Raw genomic sequence first — 22,353 nt, 5'->3', positions numbered from 1 at the left:
CCTTTCGAGCTAAGATTTGGCGTTCAACCGCCATGCCGTCAAACGCAACCGCGGTAAGTCCTGGAACACGCACGGCCCCTGCTGTAACAGATCCTCTCTTAGAGGAAGAGGCCAGGGATCTCCTATGAGTAATTCCTGAGGATCCAGATACCAGGCCCTTCGTGGCCAATCTGGAACAACGAGTATCGCCTGAACTCCTGTTCTTCTTATGATCCTTATCACCTTTGGGATGAGTGGAAGTGGAGGGAACACATAGACCGACTGAAACACCCACGGTGTCACTAGTGCGTCCACTGCTATCGCTTGAGGGTCCCTCGACCTGGAACAATACGTCTGAAGCTTCTTGTTGAGGCGAGACGCCATCATGTCTATTTGAGGAAGTCCCCAACGACTCGTCACTTCTGCAAAGACCTCTTGATGAAGACCCCACTCTCCTGGATGGAGATCATGTCTGCTGAGGAAGTCTGCTTCCCAGTTGTCCATGCCTGGAATGAAGACCACTGACAGAGCGCTTGCATGTTTTTCCACCCAGCGAAGAATCCTTGTGGCCTCCGCTATCGCCGCTCTGCTCCTTGTTCGGCCTTGGCAGTTTATGTGCGCCACCGCTGTTATGTTGTCCGACTGAATCAGGACGGGTAGGCCGCGAAGCAGATGTTCCGCTTGTACAAGGCCGTTGTAAATGGCCCTTAATTCCAGAATGTTTATGTGTAGACAAGTTTCTTGGCTCGACCATTTTCCCAGGAAATTTTCCCCCTGTGTGACCGCTCCCCAACCTCGGAGACTCGCATCCGTGGTCACCAGGATCCAATCTTGGATCCCGAACCTGCGACCCTCTAGGAGGTGAGAACTTTGGAGCCACCACAGGAGAGAAATCCTGGCCCTGGGAGATAGAGATATCTTCCAGTGCAAGTGTAGATGGGACCCGGACCACTTGTCCAACAGGTCCCACTGAAAAACTCTGGCATGAAACCTGCCAAACGGGATGGCCTCGTAAGCTGCCACCATCTTCCCCAGCACTCGAGTGCATTGATGAATCGACACTCTTGCCGGTTTCAGAAGTCCCTTGACCATGTTCTGGATTTCCAGAGCTTTTTCCAACGGAAGAAAAATTCTCTGTAGTTCCGTGTCCAGAATCTTGCCCAAGAACGACAGCCGTGTTGTCGAAATCAACTGTGACTTTGGCAAATTTAGGAGCCAGCCATGTTGTTGCAGAACTGTCAGGGAGAGCGCAACGTTTTTTAGCAACTGCTCCTTTGATCTCGCCTTTATCAGGAGATCATCCAAGTACGGGATAATTGTGACCCCTTGCTTGCGCAGGAGCACCATTATTTCCGCCATTACTTTGGTGAAAATCCTCGGGGCCGTGGGAAGACCAAACGGCAACGTCTGAAACTGGTAATGACAATCCTGAACAGCGAACCTCAGGTACGCCTGATGAGGAGGATATATGGGGACATGCAGGTAAGCATCCTTTATGTCGACTGACACAATAAAATCCCCCCCTTCCAGACTGGAGATCACTGCCCTGAGAGATTCCATCTTGAATTTGAACCTTTTTAAAAACAGATTGAGGGATTTTAAGTTCAGAATCGGTCTGACCGAGCAATCCGGCTTCGGGACCACGAACAGGCTTGAATAAAACCCTTCCTTGTGACGGGGGTACCGCGGCAATGACTTGCTGCTGACACAGCTTTTGTATTGCAGCACACACTACCTCCCTTTCCGGAAGAGAAGCTGGCAAGGCCGATTTGAAAAATTGGTGTGGGGGCACGTCTTGAAACTCCAGTTTGTATCCTTGGGCCACAATTTCCAGCACCCAAGGATCTAGGCCCGAGTGAACCCAGACCTGACTGAAGAGCTGAAGACGCGCCCCCACCGGTGCGGACTCCTGCATGGGAGCCCCAGCGTCATACGGTGAACTTAGCAGAAGACGGGGAGGACTTCTGCTCCTGGGAGCTTGCCACAGCCGGAGACCTTTTTCCCCTCCACTTGCCTCTAACAACAAGGAAGGAGGACCCTCGTCCTTTCTTGAATTTATTAGTCCGAAAGGACTGCATCTGATAGTGAGGCGTTTTATTTTGCTGTGTAGGGACATAAGGCAGAAATGAAGACTTACCCGCGGTAGCTGTAGAAACCAGGTCCGCGAGGCCTTCACCAAACAAAACTCCACCTTTATAGGGCAGAGCCTCCATAGCCTTTTTAGAATCAGCATCCCCATTCCATTGATGAGTCCACAACACCCTCCTAGCCGAGATTGCCATGGCATTTGCCCTTGATCCCAAGAGGCCAATATCTCTCGCAGCCTACCTTAGATAGACTGCAGCGTCCTTGATATGACCCAGCGTCAAAAGCACGCTATCCCTATCCAGGGTGTCTATGTCAGATGACAAGTTATCTGCCCATTTTTCAATCGCGCTACTCACCCATGCCGATGCTACGGCCGGCCTGAGCAGCGTACCCGTAGTGACATAAATAGATTTCAAAGTAGTTTCCTGTTTACAATCTGCAGGATCTTTAAGGGCTGCCATGTCAGGGGACGGTAGCGCCACCTTCTTGGACAAACACGCTAGAGCTTTGTCCACCGTGGGAGATGACTCCCACCCTAACCTATCCCCAGAGGGAAACGGGTATGCCATAGAAATTCTCCTGTGAATCAGCCACTTTTTGTCAGGAGCTTCCCAAGCCCTTTTCAAAAAGAGCGTTAAGTTCATGAGAGGGAGGAAACGTTACCTCAGGTTTCTCTCCTTTAAACATATAGACCCTTGTCTCAGGGACAGCGGGGTCATCAGTGATATGTAACACATCCTTTATTGCCACAATCATGTACTGAATGCTCTTAGCCAGTTTGGGATTCAACTTGGCATCATTATAGTCGACACTGGAGTCCAAATCCGTGTCGGTATCTGTATCTGCTATCTGGGTAAACGTATGTTTCTGTGACCCTGAAGTCTGAGTTTGTGACAAAACATCTCCCATGGATTGTCTCCATGCTTGGTTCTGAGACTCCGATTTGTCTAACCTCTTATGCAACAAAGTCACACTTGCATTTAAAACATTCCACATATCTACCCAATCAGCAGCCGGCGGTGCCGACGGAGTCACTCCCACATTCTATTCTACCCCCGCACCAGCCTCCTCTTGGGGATGGCATCCAGCCTCAGACATGTCGACACACGAGTACCGACACCCACAATCACACTGGGCTATAGGGGACAGACCCACAGTAAGGCCTTTCAGAGAGACAGAAAGGGAGTTTGCCAGCTCACACCCAGCGCCTCACCCGGTCTGCAGGAATTTACAAAACCCCAGACCTAGCAGCTCTTTTATATTTAAATAAATACAACACCAAATATGCTGTGCCCCCCCCCCCCCCCCCACTTTTGCACCCTGTTACTTGAGACAGAAGTGAAGGGCCAGGACCAGCGTCTCTGCAGCTTGCTGTGAAGAGAAAATGGCGCTGATTAGAGCTAGAGGACGAAGCCCCGCCCCCTACATGGCGCGCTTGTGTCCCGCTATTATTTATACTGGTGGGGGTCTGTATACAGTGCCTATGCACTTTATGCTGTCTTGCCAGTCCCCAAAATGAGGTTTAATTGCTGCCCAGGGCGCCCCCCCTGCGCCCTGCACCCATATAGTGCCGTTAGTGTGTGGGAGCAATGGCGCGTTAGTGTGTGGGAGCAATGGCGCGGTACCTCCGAAGATCAGAAGTCTTCTGCCGCCTCTGAAGTCTTCTTGCTTCTGCTACTCACTCGGCTTCTCTCTTCAGGCTCTGTGAGGGGGATGGCGGCCCGGCTCCAGGAGCGAGCAGCTAGGCGCACCAAGTGATCGGACCCTCTGGAGCTAATGGTGTCCAGTAGCCTAAGAAGCAGAGCCTTTAAACTCACAGAAGTAGGTCTGCTTCTCTCCCCTCAGTCCCACAAAGCAGGGAGCCTGTTGCCAGCAGTGCTCCCTGAAAATAATAAACCTAACAAAAGTATTTTCTAGAGAAACTCTGTAGAGCTCACCTAGTGTGTGTCTAGTCTCTCTGGGCACAGAATCTAACTGAGGTCTGGAGGAGGGGCATAGAGGGAGGAGCCAGTTCACGCCCATTTAAAGTCTTGAAGTGCCCATGTCTCCTGCGGATCCGGTCTATACCCCATGGTCTTTTTGGAGTCCCCAGCATCCTCTAGACGAAGGAGATATATATATATATATATATATATATATATATATAAAATCCTCGTCAGCGGCACACAGGACACAATCACAAAAGCATTGAGTGATAATCAACGTTTCAAACCTTTACTGGTTTTTCGTCAGGATACAGATAACATACAGAGACAAGTGACTTACCTATATACCCGCCACCATACACGTGTGGGACCCATTCTCCGGCGCAGAATGCAGCTTCCGGGGTCGAGCGCCCGCCTATGACGTCATCGCACGTCCGTGCGCTTGTTGTCATGGCAACATAAAACACCACTGTGACAATACACTGAAATACAGTATAAGATAACACATATACCGATTGAAACAGCAATCATTAGATCGGAAAGCACATTAAGATTTATAATGAAAACTGTACTGATTGTAGTAAAGGAGTCACATAAAGTACATGCAATAGATAATCCGATAGATAACCACTATGACTATTAAAAATCTAGAATTAATAAACGTCTTATTTATCACATCATTGATGTTAAGAGAAATGAATTTAGATTAAAGGGAGCATCACATCCATTGATATACCGAATACATTCAGCTAAAACAAGCTAGGGGTAGCATCTCATTCAGCCCCCTGGGTGCTATTACATCTAATTTATTGATCCAAAAGGATTCTTTCCTCAAAAGTAATTTACCACGATCACCTCCTCTACGTAGAGGAGGGACATGGTCTATCATACGATATTTCAAGCTCGTTAGGCTATGTTTAGCCTCAACGAAATGCCTCGCCACTGGTTGATCTTTAGTACCACCTGCTAGAGCCGCCCTAATTGCCGACCTGTGAAGGGTCATGCGTTCCTTAAATTTCCTGATTGTTTTGCCTATGTATGATAACCCACAAGGGCAAATTAATTGATAAATTACATAGGTACTCTCACATGTTAAGCGGTGTCTAATATAATATTTTTTGCCGGAATGTGGATGACAGAACGAATCACCTGACAGCAGAAATCCACATGTGGTACAGGTACACTTGAAACAACCATTTTTAGCCTGGGGTAAGAAGGTTTTAACTGTGGTTGGTACTAAGCCAGGTAAATCTGTTTTCACAAGGATATCTCTAAGGTTATTCCCACGTGAATAGCAATGCATGAGGGAATGGTCTAAGATTCCCAAATCACGGTCACTTTTAACTATTGACCATAATTTTCGGGAGGTTTGTTTGGTGATAGATGATCCTTCATTAAATTTATTAACCCATGTTATTTTATTAGATCTAGTTTGGGTCTCTTTCTTTTTAAGCAAGTCTTCTCTATTTAGCGAAAGAATCTTATTTTTTGTATCTATCAAAAATTTTCGTTTATACCCTCGTGCAGCAAATTTGTCAATAAGTGAATCGATCTGAGTTATGGCAGACTCACGATTAGAATTAATTCTATAGATGCGGATCATCTGAGAATAGGGGAGTCCCATTTTTAATGATCTGGGGTGACAGCTACTAAAATGTAGCATCGAATTCCGGTCAGTATCCTTTACAAACACTGTGGTGGAGATTTTTCCATCCTGCTTACTAATAGATACATCAAGGAAATTAATGTTAGATTGACTCATAGTATAAGTGAATTTTACTGGGGAGCCACTGATATAGTGATCCTCCATAACCCTAACAAACTCCTCTCTAGTACCACTCCAAAGAATCAACAAGTCGTCTATAAAACGAGTATAAAAGAATATTTTAGACTTGATAGCAGCATCCTGAAAGAAAATCTCATCTTCTATGGAAAACATGTAAGTATTTGCATACGCCGGTGCCATGGAAGAACCCATGGCACAGCCGGTTGTCTGCAAATAATACAGTCCCTCTACCATAAAGAAGTTCTTTGTCAGCAGAATTTCAAGCAGATTGATTATGATGTCAATATGAGCAACATCCAGTACACCATCCTTGCCTAACAAACCCCTGGTTGCAGATAAGCCATCATGATGCGGTATAACTGTGTAAAGGCTTGATACATCAGCCGTAATCAGCCACAGTTCATCTGGAAGAGGTGGCAATAGCAGAAGCTTGTTCAGCAAGGATGTTGTGTCTAAAAGGAAATGTTCATGTTTTTGTACAATTGGCTGTAGTATGGAATCAATGAATACAGCAGAGGGTTGAAACAAGGAACCACGCGCTGAGATGATGGGGCGACCTGGCGGGGGATTAATACCCTTGTGTATTTTAGGTAACGTATACATAATAGGTGTAATAGGGAATTCAGGAATCAAAACCTCCATCATCTCAGGCGTGATCAGCTTGGAATCACATGCCAAAAGTAAAACCTGCATCAATTCTTTTTTAAATGCCACAGTCGGGTCACCCCTAAGTTTGACATAGACATGTTGATCACTTAAATGCCTATACAGCTCCTTTCTGTAATCATCAAGGTCTTGTAGCACAATGCCACCGCCTTTGTCCGCTGAGCGGATAATCAACTCTTTGTTATTTGATAAAGAGCGAAGTGCAATCTGCTGTTCTTTAGTGAGGTTGTTGTGATAAGATAATTTAGCGAGATTTTCCGATGATTCAGTGTCCAATAATCTCATAAATGTTCGGGTAGATGCATTCGATGAATTTGGTTCAAAAGATGATTTCTTACGGAATTGTTTCAATTTTTCTGGAATCACAGGGTTGATGTCATCATATTTAGTAGCAGTACTTTTATTTTTATTGAAAAATTCTTTAAGTTTCAAGCTTCGTTGTAGCTGGTGTTTCTCAGCCTTCCACCTTAAATCATCAAACGGGACTGATGGAATAAAGGATAAACCTTTTATCAATACCTGTTTCTCTACATCACTCAGATCATATGATGATAGATTAAAAATCATTTCTTCTTGTTTTTGACGATTGGTGGTTTATTTCCACTCACTACTTCTTCGCCCTTGTCCACCCCGTCGGTTGAATCTCCTATTCCTGCCTTGGTTCGGGTTGTCACCCCTAAAGGGATTTTTTGTCCACGTCTTCTTGAAGCAGAGGGTCTTGGTGTGTCTGAATCACTTCTAGAAGAACCCGGATCCTGTGAGGAATCCGTGTCCAGTTTTGCAGGAAATCTATTCCTCCTAAAGAATGGTTTCTTCCGCTCAGTTCTATTAACATTGGGACCTCTACCACCAGAAAGCCATTGATAGACTTGGTGATTTTCATAGTCCTGTTTAACTTTATTGAGCTTTTCTCTTTTAAATTTAATTAAATCTTTTTTGTGTAATGCTACTTGTTGATTCAATTTATTGATCCAGTCCTGGTCTTTCTCTGACTGTAATGTTTCTAAATAGAGATCCTCAAACGTAGAGATTTTTTCTTTTAGACGTGATTCCTCCTTTTTGGACTGTTCAATAACTAGAAGTAATAAGTCAAACGAGCATTTATTCATAATTCCCGTCCACTTTTGGCAGAATATGGGATCATATGGGATCAAAGGAGGAATCACGTCTTAAAGAAAAAATCTCTACGTTTGAGGATCTCTATTTAGAAACATTACAGTCAGAGAAAGACCAGGACTGGATCAATAAATTGAATCAACAAGTAGCATTACACAAAAAAGATTTAATTAAATTTAAAAGAGAAAAGCTCAATAAAGTTAAACAGGACTATGAAAATCACCAAGTCTATCAATGGCTTTCTGGTGGTAGAGGTCCCAATGTTAATAGAACTGAGCGGAAGAAACCATTCTTTAGGAGGAATAGATTTCCTGCAAAACTGGACACGGATTCCTCACAGGATCCGGGTTCTTCTAGAAGTGATTCAGACACACCAAGACCCTCTGCTTCAAGAAGACGTGGACAAAAAATCCCTTTAGGGGTGACAACCCGAACCAAGGCAGGAATAGGAGATTCAACCGACGGGGTGGACAAGGGCGAAGAAGTAGTGAGTGGAAATAAACCACCAATCGTCAAAAACAAGAAGAAATTATTTTTAATCTATCATCATATGATCTGAGTGATGTAGAGAAACAGGTATTGATAAAAGGTTTATCCTTTATTCCATCAGTCCCGTTTGATGATTTAAGGTGGAAGGCTGAGAAACACCAGCTACAACGAAGCTTGAAACTTAAAGAATTTTTCAATAAAAATAAAAGTACTGCTACTAAATATGATGACATCAACCCTGTGATTCCAGAAAAATTGAAACAATTCCGTAAGAAATCATCTTTTGAACCAAATTCATCGAATGCATCTACCCGAACATTTATGAGATTATTGGACACTGAATCATCGGAAAATCTCGCTAAATTATCTTATCACAACAACCTCACTAAAGAACAGCAGATTGCACTTCGCTCTTTATCAAATAACAAAGAGTTGATTATCCGCTCAGCGGACAAAGGCGGTGGCATTGTGCTACAAGACCTTGATGATTACAGAAAGGAGCTGTATAGGCATTTAAGTGATCAACATGTCTATGTCAAACTTAGGGGTGACCCGACTGTGGCATTTAAAAAAGAATTGATGCAGGTTTTACTTTTGGCATGTGATTCCAAGCTGATCACGCCTGAGATGATGGAGGTTTTGATTCCTGAATTCCCTATTACACCTATTATGTATACGTTACCTAAAATACACAAGGGTATTAATCCCCCGCCAGGTCGCCCCATCATCTCAGCGCGTGGTTCCTTGTTTCAACCCTCTGCTGTATTCATTGATTCCATACTACAGCCAATTGTACAAAAACATGAACACTTCCTTTTAGACACAACATCCTTGCTGAACAAGCTTCTGCTATTGCCACCTCTTCCAGATGAACTGTGGCTGATTACGGCTGATGTATCAAGCCTTTACACAGTTATACCGCATCATGATGGCTTATCTGCAACCAGGGGTTTGTTAGGCAAGGATGGTGTACTGGATGTTGCTCATATTGACATCATAATCAATCTGCTTGAAATTCTGCTGACAAAGAACTTCTTTATGGTAGAGGGACTGTATTATTTGCAGACAACCGGCTGTGCCATGGGTTCTTCCATGGCACCGGCGTATGCAAATACTTACATGTTTTCCATAGAAGATGAGATTTTCTTTCAGGATGCTGCTATCAAGTCTAAAATATTCTTTTATACTCGTTTTATAGACGACTTGTTGATTCTTTGGAGTGGTACTAGAGAGGAGTTTGTTAGGGTTATGGAGGATCACAATATCAGTGGCTCCCCAGTAAAATTCACTTATACTATGAGTCAATCTAACATTAATTTCCTTGATGTATCTATTAGTAAGCAGGATGGAAAAATCTCCACCACAGTGTTTGTAAAGGATACTGACCGGAATTCGATGCTACATTTTAGTAGCTGTCACCCCAGATCATTAAAAATGGGACTCCCCTATTCTCAGATGATCCGCATCTATAGAATTAATTCTAATCGTGAGTCTGCCATAACTCAGATCGATTCACTTATTGACAAATTTGCTGCACGAGGGTATAAACGAAAATTTTTGATAGATACAAAAAATAAGATTCTTTCGCTAAATAGAGAAGACTTGCTTAAAAAGAAAGAGACCCAAACTAGATCTAATAAAATAACATGGGTTAATAAATTTAATGAAGGATCATCTATCACCAAACAAACCTCCCGAAAATTATGGTCAATAGTTAAAAGTGACCGTGATTTGGGAATCTTAGACCATTCCCTCATGCATTGCTATTCACGTGGGAATAACCTTAGAGATATCCTTGTGAAAACAGATTTACCTGGCTTAGTACCAACCACAGTTAAAACCTTCTTACCCCAGGCTAAAAATGGTTGTTTCAAGTGTACATGTACCACATGTGGATTTCTGCTGTCAGGTGATTCGTTCTGTCATCCACATTCCGGCAAAAAATATTATATTAGACACCGCTTAACATGTGAGAGTACCTATGTAATTTATCAATTAATTTGCCCTTGTGGGTTATCATACATAGGCAAAACAATCAGGAAATTTAAGGAACGCATGACCCTTCACAGGTCGGCAATTAGGGCGGCTCTAGCAGGTGGTACTAAAGATCAACCAGTGGCGAGGCATTTCGTTGAGGCTAAACATAGCCTAACGAGCTTGAAATATCGTATGATAGACCATGTCCCTCCTCTACGTAGAGGAGGTGATCGTGGTAAATTACTTTTGAGGAAAGAATCCTTTTGGATCAATAAATTAGATGTAATAGCACCCAGGGGGCTGAATGAGATGCTACCCCTAGCTTGTTTTAGCTGAATGTATTCGGTATATCAATGGATGTGATGCTCCCTTTAATCTAAATTCATTTCTCTTAACATCAATGATGTGATAAATAAGACGTTTATTAATTCTAGATTTTTAATAGTCATAGTGGTTATCTATCGGATTATCTATTGCATGTACTTTATGTCACTCCGTTACTACAATCAGTACAGTTTTCATTATAAATCTTAATGTGCTTTCCGATCTAATGATTGCTGTTTCAATCGGTATATGTGTTATCTTATACTGTATTTCAGTGTATTGTCACAGTGGTGTTTTATGTTGCCATGACAACAAGCGCACGGACGTGCAATGACGTCATAGGCGGGCGCCCGACCCCGGAAGCTGCATTCTGCGCCGGAGAATGGGTCCCACACGTGTATGGTGGCGGGTATATAGGTAAGTCACTTGTCTCTGTATGTTATCTGTATCCTGACGAAAAACCAGTAAAGGTTTGAAACGTTGATTATCACTCAATGCTTTTGTGATTGTGTCCTGTGTGCCGCTGACGAGGATTTTATATTTACTGCTGCAATGCAGTTATGAGGGCACCGGACCAAGGTCTGTTTGTTTATGGGAGTGCCGAGTCTGTGCTGGACTATATATATATATATATATATATAGGCGTGGCTTCATGGGGAAGCAGCATGGTCCCAAAATAATACCAATTCATATTACGCTGCACAGTAGTCTCCATTATTCAAATTACGCCACACAGTAGTGGCACTTATACACATTACACCCGGTAGAGCCCCTTATATACATAACACCAGGTAGAGCCCCTTTTTCACATTATGCCAGGCAGAGACCCTTTTACACATTATGCCAGGTAGAGCCCATTTTCACACATTACACCACAGTAGAGCAGAGCCCCTTATACACATTACGCCAGGTAGAGCACCCTTATACAATGCCAGGTAGAGCCCCTTTTACACATTACACCAGGTACAGCCCCCTTTTACACACTGCACCAGTTAGAGCTCCCCTTTACACACTGTGCCAGGTAGAGCACCATTTTACACCTTGCGCCAGGTATAGCCTCCTTTCCTTTTACACACTGCACCAGGCAGAGTCTGCAGCTATGCACAAAAAAAACCCACACACATACACACAAGCCCTCTTCTAACTTTATTGTGCTGCCGCAGCAAGACGTTGCCAGAGGACAGGAGGACTTGGGCCCTCCATCACTTTCCTGCAGGGGCAGGCGGGTGAGCAGACTGTCAGGTAGGCGGGCGGCCAGGCAAAAGACTGTCCGGGTGCTTGGTCTTGCAATAGCGGCAGCAGGAATGCGGTCGTGCGGATGCTGCTGGCTGTATTACGCCCACAGTGCACTTAAGGCAAGGCACTACTAGCACACTGTTAGTTATGGTCTTGCCAATAAGGATTTAAAGTGAATACACCTTACCATTAACTAAAGTGTCATATGTGAAGTTATACATATACCATTTTTCCAAAGTCATCATACATAAAGTCCAGTACAAGGCACAAATATATATGGTGCACCCATACAAAAACAGAAATGCAAATATGAAGGCTTACAAGAACAAAATGGTCTGTAGCAAACTAGCCATCTGTGTAGGATGTTCACTATGAGGGGGTCCTTCAGAACTCCTCCGCACATATCCACATCTTACTTGTGACCTCACACAGTCACAGCGCCTCAGACCGCGCCCCCCCCCCAATCGCTGCGTCGCTGCCTTCAAAACGTTGCGATGCTGGCCCGTCACTGCCCCCCACCAGCTCTTAAACTGCAATCACAGTTTAAGTCCTCATGCATGCGCCCAGCGGTGTGCATGCATGTGCAGAAGTGCAGAAATCACTGAATAGCGATTTCCGCACTTCAGCGATCCATGCTGAATTAAGCCCTAATTGCTATATTTGAGATCCCATCTACCTATACAACAGCATGCAGAAATTGTGCAGCAGGTGTGGCCATGGGTGCTTAGGTATGAGAGGTTGGTGGTATTGGGCTTGGTGCAGCTGGTGGTGAGATATCTAAAAAGTGTAGACTAAGCAGGGTCTTCAGCTGAATCACATCATGTGCTGGATCCATTTGGAAAGAAGAGGTAAGAATGTTTTTCCTTACAATTGTTTGTTTCGGTATTGGATCATGGTGTCTTTTAAACACATTTGGACAACGCTCAGGGAGTTTATAATTTATACTAGACACTGCAGAAATAAATGATTAGATACTGCATTCACTGGTAACACATAAAATATATAGCAAAACCGTACTTTAGTAATGCTTGTGCACCTAGAAAACTAGTTTTAAAACTGCTATAAAAAGAAGACTGGAATTACACAGACAAATCCTGGCTATGTGAAGGAAAAGGTACTTTTGCACAGTATAGTGTTTACATGGCGTGGCAACCATTGTTGTGTTTGGATTATGGGGGTTGTTCCGAGTTGATCGCTAGCTGCCGTTGTTCGCAGTGCAGCGATCAGGTAAAAAAATGGCAAAACTGTGCTTGCGTATGCGCCGCAATGCGCATGCGCGTCGTACGGGTACAACGAGCATCGTTGCTGTGCAATGGTTCTAGCGAAGAATCCATTCGCACAGGCGGTCGTAAGGAGATTGACAGGAAGAGGGCGTTTATGGGTGTCAACTGACCGTTTTCTGGGAGTGGTAGGGAAAACGCAGGCGTGTCCAGGTGTTTGCAGGGCGGCTAGTTGACATCAATTCCGGGACCTCAGTCGCTAGAATCATTGCACACGATAAGTAACTACAGGGCTGGTCTTGTTTTGCACAAAATGTGTTTGTGTCGCTTGGCTGCACATGCGTTCACACACTTGCAAAGCGAAAATACACTCCCCCGTGGGTGGCGACAATGCGTTTGTACGGCTGCTAAAAGTAGCTAGCGAGCGATCAACTCGGACTGACCCCCTATAAACAGGAACTCACCTAGTGGCTGTGCACAAGGTGGAGTGGATGTGTCCCTTGAAGGTTCAGAAACTGGAGGACTTGGTGCAATTTGAAATAGAGGATGAGACAGTGGTGGAGGTGGGGCCACAGCCCTTTATGGACCTACACAATACAGAATTTTTTTTTATAAAAAAGCAAACCTGTATCATGTGGGCACTTGTGTATTAAATTGTTACGTATGACTTACCTGCTGCTTCAACATCCTCAGTGATGGTAGGTTTGGTTTAGCATACCTTCTTTTTTGGTGCTATGAATAAACAGTAAACAAGCATTCAATAAAATACACATGTAATGCTGAAACCATGTTTCAAGTGTCTTACTGCAAAATATAGTTCTGGTTACATTACACCATCTGCATGGCTACTGGTAATGGATATTGTGCAGTGGTAGTTTGTGGCATAATGTATTGGTGTTTAACTGTAACATATGGTAATCATTTTATATGGTAGATCTTGTTGTATATACAGTAGTATGCAGTGCCAGATTAAGGTCCACATGGGCCTAGAGCTGAAATGTATGAAATGCCAATTATGTGCCTCGGCAGTTTGTGTGACAAGCGCTGCGTAGGTGTGACTAGTGATGTGGGGGTATTAATAGTCTGGTGTGGCCTGTGCAATAAGTGTGGCTATCTCTATGGAGGTCACAGCTTGTGCCTACCTTCGGCTTCAACCATTTAATAACGGCACTATAACAAAAAAAAAGTTTGTGACCATCATATAATACAAGCATCAATGACCACCATATGATACAGAGAGCATTGAAGTGACTGACATATGATACAAATAGCTGTATCAAAATGCAAAAAGGTAGAAAGGAGAGCAACGATGGGACAAAACAGAGTAGTTGTGGAAAGATTAGAAAAGATGGTGGCAATACAGAGTAGATGGGAAAAGGGAAGCAGAGATGGGGGTAAAACAGCAGACAAGGAAGTTAGGGCTCTTGGGGGACACTTACTGACACATATGTTTAATGACACAGACACCTGTTATTGACATAGACACACTTACTGACAGACACCACTTACAGACACAGACATCCCTTACTGACACAGATTCCTCTTACTGACAAAAAATCACTGATACAGACCAACTTACTGACACAGACACAGTTACTGAAACAGCTTACTGACAGACACACACCACCTACTGACACAGACTTACTGACTCTTACTCAACCCTTACCTACAGGCACCACTTAATGACAAAAATACCACTTACAGACACACCCACATGCCACAGATACTACTTAGACAGATACCCCTAGCTGACACACACACACTGACTCAGACACCACTTACTAAAGGACACTCCTTTTTGACACACAACACAGATAAACTTACTGACAGTCACTACTTACTGACAGACACTCCTAACTGACACACGCAACACAGACAAACTTACTAACACAGATACCACTTACTGACAGACACTACTTACTGACACACACCTGCACACACACACACACACACACACACACACATACACACACACACACACAACACTCACTGACACAGGCACCACTTAATTGTGAGGAGAGGAGACCCCAGGGCCTGGTGTGCACTATGACTCACTGGGTATTGCATGCCCACTCAGCTCTGACATTCACAAGCCCGGCTCTCCTAAAAGCCTCCTCTATCAGACCCTTCCCCTCTTTCATGATTGGATTGTCACAGGAAGCGGTGGGAATGGTAAACATGAGTAATTACTTTGGACAGGCAAGGGGTGGAGCCTCAGATGGGTCCAAGGTAGGGATGGACATCGGAAGCCAACCATAAAATGATGGCTGGGCTTCCACCATCGAAACTTTCGATGTGATGGTAACTAACCATCAAATCAAAAGTAATCGATGGAATAAACTATTCATATGATATGCACATGTGCAAAAAAGCCATTTGCGCATGCACAATACTAATTCTGCGAGGCTGGCAGGGGGCGGGATTGGGGGCATTGCCCAGAATAGTAACTAATGCTATTATATGGAATTGCACAGTTCTCCTGCAGCGCGGCCAGAGAGGGGGCAGATTTGGACAGAGCTTCTGTCAGCAGTGGGAGGAGTCGGAGGTGGAGTAGCTCGCTGCAGGATGTCACAAGAGTGAGTGTCAATTCACTCACTCACCGTTGCCAGAGTCGGACTGGACCACAACAGCACACACAGGCATGTATGACATGCTGGGAGTAGTTGGAGTCAGGAGGACAGTGTCTTCAGAACCTTACTCCCAGCACAGGGTGCTTACTAGTTGGTTAACTTTTCACAACAACGATAGCCTCATGATCTGTGTAGCTAGCTGGCTGCTGCTGCAGCGGCGAGGGATGCACTCTGATTGGTTCTCACAACCTCAGAGAGCCAATCATAGCTTGATTTGTGCCCTGTTGCCTAGCAGCAGCCTAGAGAGGGGAGAGATCAGAACAGGTATGTCTGAGGCAGACAGAGGGTAACACAGACAGCCTCCAACGAGCTCAAGACACACAGCAGCCAGGAAGGACCCAGGGACAGAGCAGCTCTCAGAAATTAAAGAAACAGTAAACCATCGGAACACCATCAAATCATTACCATTTGATGGTGACAAACATCGGAATGCCACCATCGAATGATAAAAACACTAACATCGAAAGAGAAGCATTGATGGTTAGCAAGCATCGACCATCGATGTCCATCCCTAGTCCAGGGATGGAGCTTCAGGTAGTATGGGGGTGGGTCTTCAGATGGGTCTGGGGCAGAGCCTCCAGCGGATTAAGGAACAGAAGCTTCAAACAGTCCGTGGGGTGAACAGGAGTTAAGACTTCGGTCGGCTGGTTTGGGAAGGGGGTAAATGGGCAGCCGAGTGAGTAAGCTAGGCCTGTCAACACTGGCAGCACTGCAGGGGATCTTATGGGCCTATTTTCAATGGGGGGGCCTGGATCTGTAGCTCCATCTATCCCATTATTAATCCAGCCCTCATAGTATGGAATTGTGAAATCAATAAACATTGGCTGCCGCCATGTGGTTTTCCCTTTCTCTCTTCTAACAATAATAAAACCTGGGATGAATAGGATTCTGAATAATGGCTGCATTATGATAATACTGAGATGATGTCTAAAGAAGTTTATATAATGGAGTAAAACATTAGGCATTACATGTTTGTGGTCTATGGAGACTATAGTAACATGGAAGTTGAATTAATAACAGCTTGGAATAGGGCATAAGATAAGGGTGTTTCCCCTACATTCCAAATTGGAGTTTAGATTGCAGACAATGGGGTATATTTACTAAGCTCCCGATTTTGACCGAGATGCCGTTTTTTCTTCAAAGTGTCATCTCGGTTAATCTCGGTCATTTACTAAACACTAATCACGGCAGTGATGAGGGCATTCGTAATTTTTTGCTAGTTCAGGTAAAAAATTACGAATGAATACACCATCGGTCAAATTACGCCTGTTTAGATATGAATCTCGGTCATTTACTAAGAAGTGCAAAGCAAAAAAACACAAAACACTGCCGTGAAAAATTACAACTCGTAAAAAAGTCCTAAAAAAAAACAGACCTGCTTTTTTTTTCCGTGATTTGAGATGCATGCAGGGATCCATGAGATCCGTGCATGTATATCAGTGGGAAGGGGTGGGAAAGTGCTTATTTTTGCCAAAAAATTGCGTGGGGTCCCCCCTCCTAAGCATAACCAGCCTCGGGCTCTTTGAGCCGATCCTGGTTGCAGAAATATGGGGGGAAAAATGACAGGGGTTCCCCCATATTTAAGCAACCAGCATCGGGCTCTGCGCCTGGTCCTGGTCCCAAAAATACGGGGGACAAAAAGAGTAGGGGTCCCCCGTATTTTTAAAACCAGCACCGGGCTCCACTAGCTGGACAGATAATGCCACAGCCGGGGGTCACTTTTATACAGCGCCCTGCGGCCGTGGCATCAAAAATCCAACTAGTCACCCCTGGCCGGGGTACCCTGGGGGAGTGGGAACCCCTTCAATCAAGGGGTCCCCCCCCCCCCAGCCACCCAAGGGCCAGGGGTGAAGCCCGAGGCTGTCCCCCCCCCATCCAATGGGCTGCGGATGGGAGGGCTGATAGCCTTTGTTGTAAAATAAAAGATATTGTTTTTAGTAGCAGTACTACAAGTCCCAGCAAGCCTCCCCCGCATGCTGGTACTTGGAGAACCACAAGTACCAGCATGCGGCGGAAAAACGGGCCCGCTGGTACCTGTAGTACTACCACTAAAAAAATACCCAAAAAAACACAAGACACACACACCGTGAAAGTATAATTTTATTACATACATACACACATACATACATACTTACCTTATGTTCTCACGCAGGTCGGTCCTCTTCTCCAGTAGAATCCAAGGGCTACCTGTTGAAGAAATTCTACTCACCAGATCCATGGGTCCAGGCTCCTCGGCAAATCCAGGGTTAATCCACGTACTTGAATAAATAAAAAAAAACGGTGTCCCGACCACGAACTGAAAGGGGACCCATGTTTGCACATGGGTCACCTTCCCACGAATGCCAGAAACCCACTTTGACTTCTGTCTAAGTGGGTTTCTTCAGCCAATCAGGGAGTGCCACGTTGTAGCACTCTCCTGATCAGCTGTGTGCTCCTGTCTTCACTGACAGGCAGCACACGGCAGTGTTACAATGTAGCGCCTATGCGCTCCATTGTAACCAATGCTGGGAACTTTCTGCTCAGCGGTGACGTCACTTTAGGTCAACCGCAGGGCAGAAAGTTCCCATCATTGGTTACAATGTAGCGCATAGGCGCTACATTGTAACACTGCCGCGTGCTGCCTGTCAGTGAGGACAGCAGCACACAGCTGATCAGGAGAGTGCTACAACGTGGCACTCCCTGATTGGCTGAAGAAACCCACTTAGACAGAAGTCAAAGTGGGTTTCTGGCATTCGTGGGAAGGTGACCCATGTGCAAACATGGGTCCCCTTTCAGTTCGTGGTCGGGACACCGTTTTTTTTTATTTATTCAAGTACGTGGATTAACCCTGGATTTGCCGAGGAGCCTGGACCCATGGATCTGGTGAGTAGAATTTCTTCAACAGGTAGCCCTTGGATTCTACTGGAGAAGAGGACCGACCTGCGTGAGAACATAAGGTAAGTATGTATGTATGTGTGTATGTATGTAATAAAATTATACTTTCACGGTGTGTGTGTCTTGTGTTTTTTTGGGTATTTTTTTAGTGGTAGTACTACAGGTACCAGCGGGCCCGTTTTTCCGCCGCATGCTGGTACTTGTGGTTCTCCAAGTACCAGCATGCGGGGGAGGCTTGCTGGGACTTGTAGTACTGCTACTAAAAACAATATCTTTTCATTATCACAAATGGCTATCAGCCTCCCCATCCGCAGCCCATTGGATGGGGGGGGACAGCCTCGGGCTTCACCCCTGGCCCTTGGGTGGCTGGGGGGGGGGGACCCCTTGATTGAAGGGGTCCCCACTCCCCCAGGGTACCCCGGCCAGGGGTGACTAGTTGGATTTTTGATGCCACGGCCGCAGGGCACTGTATAAAAGTGACCCCCGGCTGTGGCATTATCTGTCCAGCTAGTGGAGGCCGGTGCTGGTTTTAAAAATACGGGGGACCCCTACTCTTTTTGTCCCCCGTATTTTTGGAACCAGGACCAGGCGCAGAGCCCGATGCTGGTTGCTTAAATATGGGGGAACCCCTGTCAATTTTTTCCCCATATTTCTGCAACCAGGATCGGCTCAAAGAGCCCGAGGCTGGTTATGCTTAGGAGGGGGGACCCCACGCATTTTTTTGGGGGATTTTACATTGTTTAATTAAAAAAAAAAAAAATAAGAACCCCAGCACGGATCACACAGATCCGGCCGAGATTGATTGTAAAAAAAAACGGCAGTGTTTTGCTAATCACTGCCGTAAAAATAGGTAAAAAAAAACGAATGACATCGACATCGGAAGCAAAGAAAAATACGAATACGACAGCTTAGTAAATCCATCGTAATCAATTCAAAAAGTTGCAGTTTTACACTGTCGATGTCATTCGTGATTGAACTTTGACCTTTTTTCGGAAATTACGATTCTTAGTAAATTTACCCCAATGTGGTCTAAACAAAGGATGCCATATGGTCTCCCCTCCCCCACACAACCCCAAGCTCACTCTCTTTCTTTGTATTTCTCTTTATCTCTCTATGAGGGAGATGTACTAAGCATTGGAGAGTGATCAAGTAGAGAGAGAAATAAAGTACCAGCCAATCATCTCCTAAATACCATGTTACAGTCTGTGTCATGGCTGAGTTTCTTTGTGAACCCCCACAGCGGAGGTATCCACTTCCAGGAAGAATGGTCCAGAGACATCTGGCTGTTGAAGTACTGGAGCATAGGTAAACGCTTCTTTTAGTAATAGAAAAGCCTGTTTGGCTTCAGGAGACCAGGAGTTAGGGTTAGCACCCTTGCAGGTAAGAGTTGAGATGGGAGCAACCAGGGTGGAGAAGCCACAAATGAATTTCCGGTACGAGTTTGCAAATCCCAGAAAACGTTGAGTTGATCTAAGAGACGTGGGTTCATTCCAAGTTAAAATTGCTTTAACTTTTTCAGGGCTAATAGAGATCCTAGCCACTTCCTGGGTTCGACATGCCGACGCTCAGGTTGCCAGCATTCAAAATACCAATCGTGGCACCCCAATGGTGAGATTCCTGACATTGGCAAGGTAAGTATACTTACCTCTCCCCAATGCCCCCTAACTCTCCCACCCGCAGCCTAAACCTAGCCCTCCCCGATAGGTGCCTAAACCCCACTTTGCCGGAGAGTAGCCCTAAGATCTCCTCCTCACAGCCTAACCCTCCCCCCCGTAGTCTAAACCTAACCTCCCCCCAGCGGCAGGGCCGGTGCAAGGGTGTTCGGCGCCCTCCTGCAAACTATAAATTTGCGCCCTCTCTCCCATACTTAATAAAGAGACAATGCAGTATGAAGTCTCAAGCCGCAAAAAAACAGGTGGGGCGTGGTCACACAATAGTACCAATTCAAATTACTCCATACAGTAGTACAATCTTGTTCACATTTACACCGCGCAAAGCGCACAGAGGGAACTCGATTCACCGCTGTCGGTACTCTGACTGTCATTTTACACTTTACGGCAGGTAAGAGTCCCCATTTTACACATTACGGCATGCAAGAGTCCCCACTTTACACATTACGGCAGGCGAGAGTCCCCATTTTACACATTACGGCAGGCAAGAGTCCCCACTTTACATATTACGGCATGCAGGAGTCCCCACTTTACACATTACGGCAGGCAAGAGTCCCCACTTTACACATTACGGCAGGCAAGTGTCCCCATTTTACACATTACGGCAGGCACGAGTCCCCATTTTACACATTACGGCAGGCACGTGTCCCCATTTTATACATTACGGCAGGCAAGAGTCCCCATTTTACACATTATAGCAGGCAGGTGTCCCCATTTTATACATTACGGCAGGCAGGTGTCCCCATTTTACGCATTACGGCAGTCAGAGTCCCCATTTTACACATTACGGCAGGCAGGTGTCCCCATATTACGCATTACGGCAGGCAGGTGTCCCCATTTTACACATTACGGCAGACAGGTGTCCCCATTTTACACATTACGGCAGACAGGTGTCCCCATTTTACACATAACGACAAGCAGGTGTCCCCATTTTACACATAACGACAGGCAGGTGTCCCCATATTACGCATTACGGCAGGCAGGTGTCCCCATATTACGCATTACGGCAGGCAGGTGTCCCCATATTACGCATTACGGCAGGCAGGTGTCCCCATATTACGCATTACGACAGGCAGGTGTCCCCATTTTACACATTACGGTAGGCAAGAGTCCCCATTTTACACATTATAGCAGGCAGAGACCCCTTCAACAAAGAGAGACAGAGTGAAAAAATCCAGACAGATAGATAGATAGATAGATAGATAGATAGATAGATAGATAGATAGATAGATAGATAGATAGATAGATAGATCAAACATACAAAATACTCACTTAGTTCCTCTGATAGACACAACCTCCCGGGCAGTCTCTCTATTGTTCCTCAGTCCTGGTAGGTGATGAGATGGCTCCATGGATATGGGGGCATCTAGTGGCTCCTGGCAGTACTGCAGTCAAGTACAGTAGTCACTGCAGCTCTCTGCTCCCCAAGCCGTCCTTTGTCATCAGTCCCGCCCACACACCTCCCACTGCTAGCGCCAAAGCAGGAGGAGATTACATCAGCGCCGTGGGAGGAGATTACATCAGCGCCGTGGGAGGAGATTACATCAGGACGGGAGGAGATTATATCAGTGCCGTGGGAGGAGATTATATCAGCGCCGTGGGAGGAGATTACATCAGCGGCGTGGGAGTGGGAACTTGAAGAGCCGGCAGCAACTGCACACATCAAAGGAATGCAGAGCAGTGAGAGCGCCTCTCCAGGCATGCGCCTCCCTGCACTGCATCCCTTTGCTGAGCGGGTTCCGCCGGCTCTGCCCAGCGGTTTACCTGTCCAGAGGCCTGGCAAACCCTCGTTTGGGATCCTGGCAGTTGTGATTCCGGAGCTGGGATTGTGTCCCTAGTCGGGATGCCAGTGCCGGCATTCCGAGCAGCGCCAGGATTTTGTCATCGGTATTTCGACTGCCAGAATCCTGACCACCGGGATTCTGACCAAATCCTTTCCCGACGTCCTGCCATCCAAATGCAGGTGCTAATGAGGCAGAGATGGTGCCACCCCTTGGTGGCACTGTTGCCCTGCAGCTAAGTATACCATATCTTTTCAAATAATAGATCAGGATGTACTGCAAGTTAGCCTTTTTTTCCCCCACACAAATTATTCATACGATGGCATTACCATTTAATTTTGCCATTGTGCTGTTATTTATAAAGGTCGAAAATAATTGGCCAAAGAAGTGTTTTGTTTTTGTTTTTTACTTAATGGAATAGCTGTATGTAACCCGGTCATACGCACATTTTCCTCTGTCATTTATCCCAACATTAAATGTTATTTTTTACTATGGCAACAGTTTATAATGTGTCTGTGTACTAGCATATCTGACACAATGTAACTAAATCACTCACTAAGCTTTACAGTGTTACTTTTGCAGTCTAATGTTA

General features: G+C 45.3%; 1 long non-coding RNA gene across 1 annotated transcript in view; it reads right to left on the bottom strand.

The window, feature by feature from the left end:
* LOC134956952 (uncharacterized) overlaps window positions 1–21,489 on the bottom strand; it is a 107,138-nt gene extending 85,649 nt beyond the window's left edge. Inside the window, exons 1-3 of the long non-coding RNA XR_010186329.1 lie at window positions 21,253–21,489; window positions 13,479–13,538; window positions 13,271–13,393 (exon numbers count right to left, since the gene is read on the bottom strand). This is a non-coding gene — a long non-coding RNA (uncharacterized LOC134956952). The remainder of the gene's footprint in view (window positions 1–13,270; window positions 13,394–13,478; window positions 13,539–21,252) is intronic.
* Between the last annotated feature and the right edge of the window lie 864 nt (window positions 21,490–22,353).

The sequence above is a fragment of the Pseudophryne corroboree genome, chromosome 9 (genome assembly GCF_028390025.1).
Source record: "Pseudophryne corroboree isolate aPseCor3 chromosome 9, aPseCor3.hap2, whole genome shotgun sequence".
In the NCBI taxonomy this organism is placed as follows: domain Eukaryota; kingdom Metazoa; phylum Chordata; class Amphibia; order Anura; family Myobatrachidae; genus Pseudophryne; species Pseudophryne corroboree.
Note: the sequence above shows the minus strand (reverse complement) of the source record. Positions and strands in the feature narration are given on the sequence as shown.